The sequence below is a fragment of the Vulpes vulpes genome, chromosome 4, assembly GCF_048418805.1.
Source record: "Vulpes vulpes isolate BD-2025 chromosome 4, VulVul3, whole genome shotgun sequence".
Lineage (NCBI taxonomy): Eukaryota > Metazoa > Chordata > Mammalia > Carnivora > Canidae > Vulpes > Vulpes vulpes.
The window spans coordinates 139,906,253-139,921,296 of NC_132783.1; the positions used below are offsets into that span (position 1 = coordinate 139,906,253).

The window sequence follows — 15,044 nt, forward strand, 5'->3', positions numbered from 1 at the left end:
TGCCTTAGTAATGGACATGGCTCCCTTTAAGTCAGAGGATTTTTGTGTTTCTTCCTAAATATTTCTGATGACAGGAGAATTGTCACTTGGCTGCCTCAATTGGATAGTGTGTCTGGGGAGAAATGTGTAGAAAACATATCCTTCATCAGAATTATCCTGTATATTCTTAGCATGGGGCTTGGTCTAAATAAAGTATACAATAAATATGTCGTGAATCCATGTTCTAATGTAATGTGAAAGATGAAATAAAAACTCAAAACTATACACATGCATCAAATGCAAACAGCATATATGCTCTATATCTCTAAACACAGAGTTTTCACTAAAATACTACACATTCCAATGTCATTTTTTTAAAAAGTCCATATCTCATGCACCAGTATGCAGAAAAAAGCTAATTGCCCAGAAAAACAAGAAGAATCATATGCAGATCTAATAATTACACAGACATGACTGAATAAACTGATAATGAGAATGAAGATAAACATGGACTTTTATCGCTGTGTGATAAATGGTTTAAAATTGATTTTGTTTTACCACAGTCTCACTTCCAAAAATATGATATTTATAGTCGAATGACCTTTTCTAAGAAACAAAAATATCTATGGTTATGTGAATATTTTGCTAAATGATTTTACGCTTGGGTAACTTTTTTCTATTTAAAGTTCATTACTTTGTACACTTAAATGGCAAGAGATACACTATCTAAAAACTAACAGTCATTTAAAATTACTTATTTTCTGAAGTCAATATATGATACAAGTTAATTACAATGAAACAGAATACACAGTAGTTCAAAATCGAATTACTTACATATGGCTTGGAATAATGACAAAAGTTACTAGCTAATAGCTTTTCAAATAATGCAGTATGATTTGATGTAAGAATAAGGTTTCATACATAAATATATGATGATTACTCATTAAAAAATTGTATTGGGGCATGTGGTTGACACAGTTGGTTAAGCATCTGACTCAGTTTCTGCTCAGGTTGTGATCTCAGGGTTGTGAGATTGTGCCCCATTTTGGGTTCTGCACTCTGGGCAGGGTCTGTTGAAGATTCTCTCTCTCTCTCTCAAATACATACATAAATCTTTAAAAATAGTGTCAAAACCTCAGTTACTTAACAAAATAAACATATATTGAGAAAACATCTAGGGTGGTCAACCAGATGGCTCTGCTGAACTTGGGTGAATTTGATCAAACCTGGGAATTAGCTGTCTGACAAATATCCTAGGATGGTGATGGCTCAGACAATTGGGGCAATTCGATTCTGTTTCATGTGTTTTTCTTCCTCCTTCCTGGAATGACTGGGATATCTTGAGAATGTCCATCTCACAGCAATGGTAGGGAGTAATTGCACAAACAGAAATGTGTAAGCTCTTTTTTTAAAGCTTGTACTTGGGCAGCCTGGGTAGCTCAGTGGTTTAGCGCCACCTTCAACCCAGGGCATGATCCTGGAGACCTGGGATCAAGTCCCACATCTGGCTCCCTGCATGTAGCCTGCTTCTCCCTCTGCCTGTGTCTCTCATGAATGAATGAATGAATGAATAAATAAATAAATAAATAAATAAATAAATAAAGCAAGCTTGTGCTTACATCACATGTGGTCAATAGTCCATCCCCAGAACAAGTCATAAGACCAGGCCATAGTCAAAGTGAAAGGGCACTAAAATTATATATGGCAAACAGTAGGATCTCAGGGAGGGGTCAGAAACCAGAGGCATTAATATGCCATATAGTCAGACCTCAGCTGAAATTATTCATGCCTCTCCCACATTGCAAAATAGTCTTCATCCTATTCCAGAAGCCCCAATCATCTCGTCTATCACACATCGGTATTAGTCTATGTGTCATCTACACAGCTCCAGACACAGCTCCTCCTGATCTGGAGATGTGCGAGCTCAAAAGAACAAGACACCATCCTCAATACCCCAAAACAGCAGCAAACAACTCTATAAACACTACTGTTTGAAACAGAAGAATGATAAGAACATAGACGTACTGTTCCATAGCAATTTTTCAATGGTAATTGTTACCACCGAAATTAGGAGGTAATTTCAAAATTACTAGGTAATTATTGCCAGATATCCCATACCAGGAGTAACATGTATCCCTTAATTCAACCCTGCTTCTGCTCCCTGGGATAGTTACCCACTTCATCCTACAGTATGGCTTTGGCCTCTGTTCTATAGGATACCCATTTCTTTCCCATTTCCTCCTAGACTCTCCTTGGTCAGTTGTGAAAATTATATTGGGAAATATGTCCTTTGAGTAAACTTTCAATTTATTTTTTTTATTAGTAGAAATCTAGGAAGAAAAAACAAAAGAAAAAAAAAGAAATCTAGGAAGGATTATATTAGTGAGGGTTCTCTAGAGAGGTAGAGCTAATAAATTATATATAGTATTATATATGTATGTGAATGAGATTAACTATAAATAGGAAGTAGCTGTAAAATATAGGAAATGAAATATAGGAAATGAATGTATTCATTTATATGTAATATATGTCACAAACATCTCCTCCCCAGTTTGTTTTATATCTTTTGGTTTGCTTATTATAATTTCTGTTTTCCATGACTTTTTGGTTTTCTAACTTGTAAATACTTTTGTTATTGCATCTGAATTTTGATAGATGGTTAGAAAGCATTTACCTACACCCAAGTAATACAGAAGTGCTTTGGGGGGGAGATAATTGATCAATAACTCTTACTGAGTTTTCTATTGAAATTCTTTTTAAGTTTTCTATGTTGAATGAGGTCAATATTTATTAAACTATATTTTACTAGGAAATGATCTACTTCATCTCTATACTAAAATGTACTTCCTTCGATTTTTACAATTATTTCACACATTATTCTGTTTTTTTTTTCTTTTTTTTTTTTTGTTGAAAGTTTACTTCTAGCTTCTCAATCCAGTCTGAATCTAATTCATTTATTGGTTGCATTGAAAAGTTCAGCTATTCAAATTATAAGACAGCTAACCTTCTCCGTGTGACATTAATATCACCAGTATTCTCAGTGGTTCTTTTACACAAAATAGAATAGCAGGATATATGTAAAGGCAGGATGTGGATAGTGACCAAAAAGACAGGAAGAGAAGATTGACAAATACTCCAGATATTGTAGTTGAAATAAGTGGATTGTAAAAATAACCACAATAAAGAGAAAGATGGGCAACATGGATGAAAGATGATGGCATCTAAAAGAGTACTGGATTCAGTTTTAAAAATAATTAATTTGACTATCAATATTGAAAGGGGCCGGGTGAGAGAAATTACTTAAAGCACTTGACACATCTCCAAGATACTGTACAGAGGCTGGGCTGTGGGCAAAGAAACCACACGGGTGTCTAATACTCAATGTCAGGTTTGGAGATTTCAGAATTCTCTAGAATTTTTAGCATATGTTCTCCATTATGTGAAGCTGATATTCTTATAGAAGTCTGCACTGTCAAATCTGCAGAGCCCACTGCATCAAGAATAACCATTGTTCATTCTGTGAATAGATTGTGTTTCTTCTGAATGGGTTGTCTATTGTGTCTTTTGTTTGTATAATTTTGGGGGAAGAAGCTGCATTCTTAATACAGGCAGAGAATACATAAGCAATATATTTGTTTGATAGTCACCTTTCATGTCAAACTAAAAGTGGGGAATACATCTAAAAAAGAACCAACTTGCTATTTTTATATTACATAGTTAATTTCAACTGCTTTACAATCTTAAAAATACACTCTGAAGTTCAAGGAAAACCTCAAAAGGGAGCTGAACAATTCAAAATCTTGTATAAAAAACAATTTTATGAGATCTGAAAACACTTAACAGTTGCTGTTTTATGAGAAGATCTAGGAGAGTTTATACTCATATTAATACATATAAAAAGTTAATGGAGAAAAACACCTGATGAAATGAGCAAAAAAGAAAATGGGTGTTGAAAAATAGGCATTAATAATAAGGCAGATGTATTTGTTCCAAAATAGATTCAAGTAAAACATGATAAAGTTCAGTAATCTAGTAAAAAATAATTCTGTAACAGATCATTGCATATGTGACAAAAAACGGGAAACTAATAATTTACTCAAATGTCTTGTAGACCAAAATCTTTGAAATGGTGGAAAAGATGTAAGAAGACCTGGATTAGATGAAACGGCAAAGTCCAAAGTTCAACGAGCAAGAATATTAATAATTCTTGTATAGAAGACTGTAATTTCTGTGGGTAAGGACATTACTGAAAAAATAAATTTTCAAAATATAATTTCAGAATATTAAGTCGTCATTTCCATGCTAAAGTCTAAACTGGTCTATGTCCACACAGAAGTCCAATAATCTGATTGATTTCTGTAACCTTGAGAATTTATAACGAAGTCACTAATCAATCATTGTCATTAGAACAGTCAGGTTTTTATGTCCCTCAAGTGCAATATGTGGGTAAAACCTCGTGAGCATAGTCAGTAGCCACCCCATTTCCTATCCCAAATTCCCTTGTCCTTTGAAATAACTAACACCATATAGACATCTAATCATAGTGTATCCTCTCTTGTCTTTATAATAGTGTTTTCTAAAGAATGTAATTATGTCACTATCAATTTCTATATTCATCCCTATTATTCTGTTAACCTGTGGGAATAGATGTTTTCCTTTCTTTTCTTTCTTCTTTTTCTTTCTTTCTTTCTTTCTTTCTTTCTTTCTTTCTTTCTTTCTTTCTTTCTTTCTTCTTTTTCTTCTTTCTTTCTTTCTTTCTTTCTTTCTTTCTTCTTTCTTCTTTCTTTCTTTCTTTCTTTTCTTTTTTTTTCAATTTAGAGTGACACTCACTGCACTCATTTGGTATGTATCAAAGTGTCCCTCCTTGTTTCATAAGATTTAAAGATTCTTTTGATAGTGGGACAGGACACAATGACCCTTGAGTAGTTAGAAAGTAGAACTCCCTACTACAAGCTCCAAACAAAAAGGCTGCCAGACAGGGCCATGCAAGGCTTGCCTCTGGTTATGGTGACAGCAAGCTGATATACAATAGGCAGACTCCTGTTATTCAGCTTTCCCAGATTCCCTAAGGACTGGCAATTTTTTTTTTTGTATATATATATTTTATTGCAGTTCGATTCGCCAACATATAGCATAACAATCCAGTCCTCATTCCGTCAAGTGCCCCCCTCAGTATCTTAAAAGCCATCTACGAAAAGCCCACAGCAAATATCATTCTCTATGGGATTGGCTAATTTAAATAACTTTGGTGTATCCTGGGGTACAGGGACTGCCCCTGGTTGCCTGGTGTTAGGTCCTTGGGCTAACACTTGAATTCCAATCTAGGAAAGCCCAATAAGGGAAGTGATTGTGGTATGTATTTAATAAGCTGCTCAAAAAGGGAAAGTGACCTGGCCTTTAGTCAGGGCATCAAGCTGGGCCATAAAAGCACAAACAAGCAAAGAAAGCAACCAACCCCAAACAAAATCGTATTATAGTCTGATGTGAAAATGTTGGGCTTTGGAGAGGATGGCCAAGAAAGAATTGTTGAGACATCACTAGTGCAAAAAAGTGGTTTTATTAAAGCACGGAGATAGGACTTGTGGACAAAAGAGCTGCACTGCGGTTGTGACCGGTGACTGATTATATACTTTCAAGTTGAGAGGGGGTTATGGATAGTGTAAGCGTCTAAGGAATTTGGAAGCAAGGTTTCCAGGACCCTGAGGGGGCTAGCTATTCTTAGGAAAAGGTCATTTATTATAGTCTAATAAAACCTGAGTCATGAGACCCTTCAGTTTTATATCTGTGGGGCATATGCTTGGGGTGATTGTTAATACATATCATGGGGGGTAGAAATTAAGGAAGTTTCCAAAGGAATTTCTACATTTTAAAGGAGACACATAGAATCCTGGAGGCTCAGGATAATGTGAAGCTAAGATTGCCTTTTCTCCTTAGCAAACAAAGTGTTAACGTCAAGGCAGCTATGTTCTTAGAGGAATGTCACACTACTTGTTTCAAGGACTTGACAATGGGTTGCAGGAAGTAAGAGAATCTGATTTTTCTTTGCTCTTGTTTTCCATAATCCTTAACAGGAATCTTGACACTTGTTGCCTTAGTTGACCTTCCAAGCAGAACCATATCTCCTTTCAACCACTGTGCTAAAAGAATAACTTCTCTAAACTTGTGTCCAAACATGGGAATAAAGTTCGACTGACTAAATGTACAGACAGTTGAAATTAGAATAAACGTTTATATAGCTTTTTTCATTAAAAGATCCGATCCTAATCCAGAGTTCTTGCAAAACTCCGTATTTCCTAACAATAAGCCTGATAAATATTAATTTGTAGGAGACCTAAAATTATTACATTGAATTTTTCTATTTTTAAAATATGTAAAAAAATATGTCATGTGGTGTCTCCCAGATTGGATGGGGGCCCCCAATAATGGGACAATGACAGGTGGAAGCCAGTGGTGTGGAAGGTGAAAGGATTCCCCTGAACAAAGGCAATAAAAGTTTATTGAATCTACCTCAGGGTAGCGATGGGCAGGGCAGCAGAGGAGAGACTGTCTACAAGGAGGCAATGGGTGGGTTTTTTTGTTTTGTTTTGTTTTTTGCTTTTTGTTTTTGTTTTTTTTTAAGAGGGAAGATGAGGAGGTATGGCAACGTTATGAAATGCTCAAGCCTGGGAACCCTGGGTGGTGCAGCGGTTTGGCCAAACGCCTGCCTTTGGCCCAGGGCACGATCCTGGAGACTCAGGATCGAATCCCACGTCGGGCTCCCAGTGCATGGAGCCTGCTTCTCCCTCTGGCTATGTCTCTGCCTCTCTCTCTCTCTCTCTCTCTCTCTCTCTGTGTGACTATCATAAATAAATAAAAAATTAAAAAAAAAAAAGAAATGCTCAAGCCTATTGCCTAAAAGCGACCTCTGCATGTCACCTCTATTATTTTCCATTCATTTAACCTGTTTCTAAGTATGCCATCATAGTGAATTTTTCTGTACTTTTCTATATTTTTACATAATTTTTTTATCCTTACAAGCCTTCTTTGCCTTTATTTTATTAAGTCCTTCATTATATTTATACTAGAATTCCCCAATGCTACCTGGGAAATTTATTTTTATTTTTATTTTTTTAATAAAGTTTTTATTTTTTTCTTATTTTTTTTAATTTTTTTTTAATTTTTATTTATTTATGATAGTCACACAGAGAGAGAGAGAGAGAGGCAGAGATACAGGCAGAGGGAGAAGCAGGCTCCATGCACCGGGAGCCCGATGTGGGATTCGATCCCGGGCCTCCAGGATCGCGCCCTGGGCCAAAAGCAGGCGCCAAACCGCTGCGCCACCCAGGGATCCCTACCTGGGAAATTTAAATTTGTTATTGTTACAATTATTTTCCTCTCAAATTCTCAAAAAATTTTTAAAAAATGGATGAAATGTGTCATTCTGTCTTTCATCCTTATGGTGATGGGTATTTGCCACTTTTTTTCACAAAAATCACTGTCTATTAGGATTAATTTTTCTCAAAATTCGCTTATAAGATAAATTTATAAAGTTATATTTTATAAAGAACTTACTTAGTTGAAGGAGAAAAATAAAGTTGGAAGGTTGATACCACCCATCATCAAGACTTACTATCAAGCCACAGTAATTAGGATGAGTATGATATTGGTGAAAGAACAGACATATCATTAGAACAGAATAGCGATCTGAGAAATAGACCACATACACCCAGTCAACTGATCTTTGGCAGAGAATCAAAGACAATACAATGGAGAAAATAGAGTCTTTTCAACAAATGGTGTTGAAAAAAAAAAAAAACATTCACATGCAAAGAGCTGAATCTATGCACAGACCTCATACCCTTCACAAAAATTAACAACAAACATATCACAGACCTAATTATAAAATACTGAACTATAAAACTCCTAGAAGTTGATATAGAAGAAAACCTAGATACCTTGGGTATGATGATGATTTTTTAGATCCAACACTACTAGCATGGTCCATCAAATAAATAATCTATAAACTTCGTTAAAATTCGTTTAAAAAGGTCTGCTCTGAGAAAGACAATGTCAAAAGAATGAGAAGACAAGCCACAGACTTGGAGAAAATGTTTGTAAAATACACATCTAAGGAAGGACCATTATCCAGACTATACAAAACTCTTAAAATTAAACATTGAGAAAATAAACAATCTGATTTAAAAATGGGGTAAAGATCTTAAGTGACACCTCACCAAAGAAGGTATACAGATGGCAAATAAGCATATGAAAAGATGGCCTTCCCCCATAGGTCATCAGGAAAATGAAAACTAAGACCATAAGTTACTACTACACAAACTCTCAGAATGGCCAAAATCAAGAACACTGACAGTGCCAAATGCTGGCAAGGATGTAGGGCGAGGACTGTGATACATTGCTTGTAGGAATCCAACATGGTACAGACACTTGGCACTTCAGAAGTAAAGTAATATTTTTTTTAGTATTTATTTTTGTTTACTTATTTTAGTTTAAATGATTCGCTTCAAATGATATATGAAATAATTTATCAATTTGGAATTGTTCTCATATTTTTAGACTATTCTTCTCACTACTCCTCAAAAAAAAAAAAAAAACAGCATATGAAACAAAGTAAGAGTTGGGAGTCCCACATCAGGACTGGTTCCTTCGCAGACATTTTCTGTCCAGCCAAACAGCTGATTGGAGATGGGATCCAACCAATTGGAGATGGATGGTGACTGTGCTACAGCACATGCTTCTCAACCACACATTTCTGCGGACTATGTTGGAGGAAGTCAGTAGGTTATACAGCCTCATGATGATACTCTGGACAGCATGAATGATCATGAAGATATAAATGGTTCAAGGGAAAGTTTCAGAGAACAAGATACATATCTTCCAATTGAAAATGTAGCAAAATGATGAAAAATGCCATACCTCAAAGGGGAAAGATTACAAAAGATGCCAAAGAATGAGTTCAAGAATATAAATGATTCATCAGCTTTATAACATCTGAAGCAAGTGAAAGATGCCATCAAGGGAAGTAGAGGACATTCTATGGAGAAGATATTCTTTCTGCCACATCTGAGGCTTCCATAGTCTTGTAGAACCTCTGAAACTATACGTTCAGGAATTCAGAGAGGTTATAAAAGGAGACAAAAGGATTGGGGGAACAATCATAACTACAGATGGACAAAGCAAAGAACTTACAGAGGAAACATTTCCCAACCAGTTACCACCTGGTTTAATAATTGCAGATGGTCAACCAACATAATGTATGGTTTGTGCAACATCATATCAACAGATTTCTGGTGTTCAGCAAGATTTCTGGTGTTCTTCATTTTCATGATCTGAAGAAGTGGTGGAATGGGGAGTGTTAGGGAGGCCAAGGAATCTGCGATTCCAGAATGGAGACTTTAGAAGGAACTGACTGGTGAAACGATATCTCTTTGTGTATTAAATAGCGGAAATGTAGCTTCCTGATGCTTGACTAATTGGAGTGTTCATTCTGACGTGAGAATCCTTTCTACGAGTGATTTTAAAGACAAATTTGGATTTTAAACATAATTAAAATAGTTTTTGTGTTGTATGAGAGTTTGTTGCTCAGTATGACTCCTGGATGCATTGTATGATACAATTTACTACTCAGAGATGTGTAGACAGTTTCTTGTTTTTACTTTGAATCATGTTATTTTTGCAATCCAAGTAAACTGCTGGGTTAATTCATGATGTTTGCTCTTTTAATAAAATATAAGGGTAGAGGTCATTTTGAAAAAAAAATTAAGACTTTCTCAAAATTCAAAGTCAAAATGATGAGAATGTAACTGAGCTTTTGAACAGCTGTTCTATGTTCATAAATGAGTCTGCATGCTCAGTGATTTCTAATCAATTTCTGATCAATAATTAATCAACTTTACTTCTTTTTTTCTATAACTTATATGCTTTTATTTTTACAGCAAGATATTATTCTTTTTATTTTACTGCTCTTTTAACCATTATGTTGTAATCTAGTACTTCTGTGTGCTTGAGGTAGAAAGGAGGCAATCATGTTTGTGGAACTGCTGAAACAGTTTTCTGCTACAGAGATTTTAGTCATTCATTTTTGTATATTTTTATTTTCTTTGTGTCTATTTTCTTGTTTGATTTTCTTTTAGGAAGATCTGAGTAATTGAGTTAATTAGCATAGGAACAAAATTTAGAGTCAATTCCCAATAAATGAAATGTATAGAAAAAATCAATCACTTGATTTACCTCATATGGTCACCAATATTTATGCATAAAAATCCATGACTATATCCAAATCCACTTTTCCAATTCTTTTATATTTACTTGTGCCTTGTTTTTAAATAAACAAAATGTCTATCTCAAAGTGTACCTGACATGTAATGATCGAATTCAAACAGTATAGCAAAACAAAAAGTTCATAGTAAAACTTAACTAAGCCTGCTACGGATTTTTTTAAAGAAAGGCTTTTAAAATAATTATCTAAATTCATTAACTGCTGCATTTCTAGAAAAATAATTCAATATAGAATATTTTCAGAATTCAAGGCAAAAAGGAATTCTTTAATGGCTCCCAAAGAAATGTATTTTATTTTTTTTAAGACCTTACTTATGTATTTGAGAGAAAGCAAGCGCAATTGGGGGGAGAGGCAGAAAGAGAGGGGGGCAAGCAGATTCCCTGCTGAACAGGGAGCCCAACTTGGGGCTCTATCCCAGGACCTTGAGATCATGACCTGGGTGGAAACCAAGAGTTGGATGCTTACTTAACTGACTGAGCCCCCCAGGTACCCCAAAATTATTCTTAAATGTAAATTTAGGAGGAGAGTACGGAGCTGAAGCATAACTGAATTAGAATAAGGAGAAAATATAGACAACAAATGTGGCTGACTCTTTCAGGATTTTGAAACATAGCTAAGTGGTGCATCTGCTGGAGCATGTTTTCACTGATATTAAGGAAACTGAGTATATTTACTGTAAGGGCGAATTTTAAGGAGACAATGGGCTATATAAAAGAAGAAATAGTCAACAGAGCAAGGTACAAGGGGCTGCCACTATGCCTTTATTAACCAGGAATAGACCATCTTAGCATATTGCTTTCTATAATGTGTTTGTTCTGTCTTCACTTAGTCTTTGTACCTACATATTTTGAAAATAATCAAAGCTTGTGGGGAATACTTATGCAAGTTGGAGGCAATAACAAAATTTTCAGGATCAATTGTAATTATTTAAGAAACATCATACCATTATACCATTAAAAAAATGATCATTTGTCAGTCAGCACTAGAAGTTAAAACACAGTACATGCTTAGGTAAGTCCACTTAAGTTATCTCATTAAAAGCAATACGTGGGCAATATTTGAAAATACTTTTTAAAATATTTTGTGATCTACTTTTATTCTCCCAAGTAGCTTTTCTCATAGTTCCATTTTCAATTTGTATTTTAAGGGAAAATTAATCTGTATGGTTCTGAATTCTTTACACTTATCTCATCGCAATGCTTTGCATGAGCTATTTTCTATCTATAAATGTTCTAAGCCTCTTAAAAGCCCTTTATTCTATGTTGCACAAAACTATTTTATCTACAATTTAAGTCAAGGCTGAAAGGACTCAAATTTATTTGCAAATGAAAAACTTATTGAGAGAATGAGTTGGAAACACTGCCTATTAAAGTATATCTGAGTATGTCTGAAAATTGTTATACCAGAAAACAATTTGTGAATTTTAACTTATTCTGAACTTTTCCCCAAAATACTTAGAATGATATGATTGTTAACTAGAAATATGTATATTTATTTGAAAGTATAAGTATTTTCTCTTCTCAATCCAAATACGGATGTTTCTGGTTTGTATAAATCGAGGTCGTTTTTGACCATGCATTGGACTGTTCAGAACAGGAGAGCATTAGTTCATGGGTCACCTGGGTGGTTCAATGGTTGGGGGGCATCTGCCTTTGGCTCAGGATGTGATCCCACAGTCCCAGGATCCAGTCCCACATCAGGCTTCCTGCATGGAGCCTGCTCCTCTCTCTATCTAAGTCTCTGCCTCTCTGTGACTCTCATGATTAAATAAATAAAATCTATTTTTTTTAAAGAATAACATTAGTTCAGAGGCTCAATACAACAGCATTTTGCTTTATTTTCCTAAATTTATGAGTACAATATATTACACTACCTACTACCACTTATATATGTTCTTCAGAAATATACTTCTTGGGCAGCCCTGGTGGCCCAGTGGTTTAGAGCCACCTTCAGCCCAGGGTGTGATCCTGGAAACCCAGGATGGAGTCCCACGTTGGGCTCCCTGCATGGAGCCTGCTTATCCCTCTGCCTGTGTCTCTGCCTCTCTCTCTCTCTCTCTCTCTCTCTATATATATATATATATATATATATATATATATATGAATAAATAAATAAATTTTTTTTTAAAAAAGAAAAGAAATATACTTCTTCTTAAGTTCTATGCCATTTACTGCTTTCATTGATTTAGGCCTTTTCACAGGCAATGTTAAATTCTTAATTTTACATCTTACACATTCATTTTCTTCAAAAAATATAAGTTAACTCAGTACAGATTTGTTCTTTCCTTCTTTGTGTCTCACAAATAATAAAGACCATAGTTTGTGACTAGAATTTGTACAATAACTATGTCATTAAATTCTCGTGTTGTATTTCTAGCTAAATATTGAGCCTGAGATCCAAGTATGATAGTTCTAATTATGTGTGATCTATTAATCAGTGCATCTTATCTGAGCAAAGTTTCTCTTTATCCTGAATTACAGTATGAACCTGCGTGAAAGGGGGGTTGGTCCAACAATGCTATATTTTCAGAAAGAACTGTGGATACTTGTAAAAAATTTCAATTTGACTCAAGGAACATGGACAGAATTTTTAATATAAATATCTTACATTATTGCTTCATGCTTATCTCTCCTTTTCTTCCCAGTCTACAATGATTCATAATGTGTGAGATGGCACGTGGGTCGCCACACATACACACACATACACACGCACATAGTAGTGAACAGGAATTTTCTAGTTTCATTGATTTCATCAGTTCAAAGTATCTGAAATAGTATCGGCAAGTTTCAATAGAAGTGGGATATACGACTTTGATATATATATCAAATCTGTTGCTATTAGTCTATAGCTAATTATAGCCACATGTCAAAGGCAGCAAGGAAATCAGTCAGTACATATCAGTGTCATTTACTTGAAAAAGCAAGGAGATTAAATATTATCATTTTAGGGAGAAATATTGGTACTGTCTAGATCAAACATTTAAAAACTCAGTGTGGATTCCATAATGTATTTGCAGTAGTATTGGTTTCAGCAGCACAGCTGCTGCTTTGGGTAACTGTGGTGGCACAAAATGCCACCAGATAATGATACATATGGATAAAGTGGCTGATACCATAAAATATCTAAAAGCACCATTTTTCAGAGGAAAAAGTAATATCCTCTATTTCATAATGACTTGAAAGAGGATGGAACTTTCAGAGTGAGAAAAGAACTTCAAAATGTTTGTGATTCTTTCCAGGCTCTATTTTTGCCTTGAAACTTGAAGACTAGGAAATATAGAATCATTTTAGTTCTGTTCAGGAAGCATTAAGCAAAAAAAAAAAAAAATACGCCTCAATTTACTAACACTCTTCGGGGTGTAAGAGACATGGAGATTAAGTAGATTTATTCCCTGCCCCTTCAGTGGGATTGAGAGACCCTTAAAGAGATTTTTTAATATGATGTTGCATGTATTATAATACAATATATATGTTTCCAGTCTTTGTGAAGCTGATATATACGAGCTTTTAAGGATGAATAAAAGGTGCAAAGCCAAGAAGGCTACCTAATCAAAGAGTGAAAATGACAAGCGCTGACATTTATTTAGTGGTTTCTTGCAGTTGAAACTCTTCTAAGCACTTCACGTGGATCACTCATTAAATCCTCAAAACAACTCCATGAGGGATCCTATTATTATGCCAGTTTTACAGAGAGGGAAAAGAGGCTTATAATAGTCATATACCTTGCACATCACAAAGTTAATGGCAGATGGAACGAAAGATGGAATGAAACCCAGGCAATCTGACCTTAGAGCCAACACTCAGCATTTTTTACTAACCAGGTCCTGGAGAACAAATTAAATTCACCTTACAGTTAATTGAATTATTTCAGGCAGCTATTTAAACAAGTTTTAGAATAGGGACAACACAGAAAGATAGATACTTTACATCTTATAGTTTTGTGCTGGGAAATTTTGAGATGACTTAGGGCTAAAGGATGGGACATCATTTATAGGTAATTGCATATGAAATATGTCAGGGTCTGATTTATGATAGAGCAGTGAATGGAAAGGGGGGGTACATTGAGATATGGAAATTAAAATATCCAGGATCCGATGTTTACCAAGTGCAGAAAGTAGGTAAAGGATGAGGGACGATTGTGTAGATGATGTTAAATTTAACTGAGAGAGGAAAAGCAAACATAAGTCTGGAGTGTGATTTGAAAGATGGGACAGAAGATACTTTGAATAAGTTGAGATTGAAGTGTCAAGTGTCAAGCGGACAATAAACAGTCCAATGTTTAAGTCTGAAGCAGAGGGAGAGAAAGGAATTTGGGAGCTCGATTTCAATTACCTTTAGTTTAATTTAACAAATATTAATGGCCAAGTAGTATCTTCTGTCAAAATAAGATAGATAGATGGAAAGGCCGGTGGGAAATCATCCCCATTTTCAAGGACCTAAACATCTATGAAGATTAATCAATATGTAGATGGAACAGGAGTTACATTACTCTAGGTCACATTAGATCAAAAGGAGAAATGGGCCAAGCACGGAATGTAATGCAAGCAATAAGGAGATTGGTTAAAATAATAAAGAAAATTACAAGGCAGACCTAGAAAATATAATATCTGGATATAACAGTAGTGGAATTTCAATAAGGGAGAGCTCAGCAGTGACCAGCACTGCATGACGTCAATATGCAGCATGCTTTTTAATACTTCTCTTTTGGTTGTTCCTCGTTAGCAAAATTTATCTGCAATCTTAGAATTACTCTATTTATTCAACAATACTCTCTAAATATGCACCCAAAA

At 35.1% G+C, this 15,044-nt stretch overlaps 1 pseudogene; it reads left to right on the plus strand.

Moving 5' to 3' along the window:
• The first annotated feature begins 8,661 nt into the window (after window positions 1-8,661).
• On the plus strand, window positions 8,662-9,309 carry LOC112925086 (nuclear transcription factor Y subunit beta pseudogene; annotated as a pseudogene).
• Window positions 9,310-15,044: the final 5,735 nt, after the last annotated feature.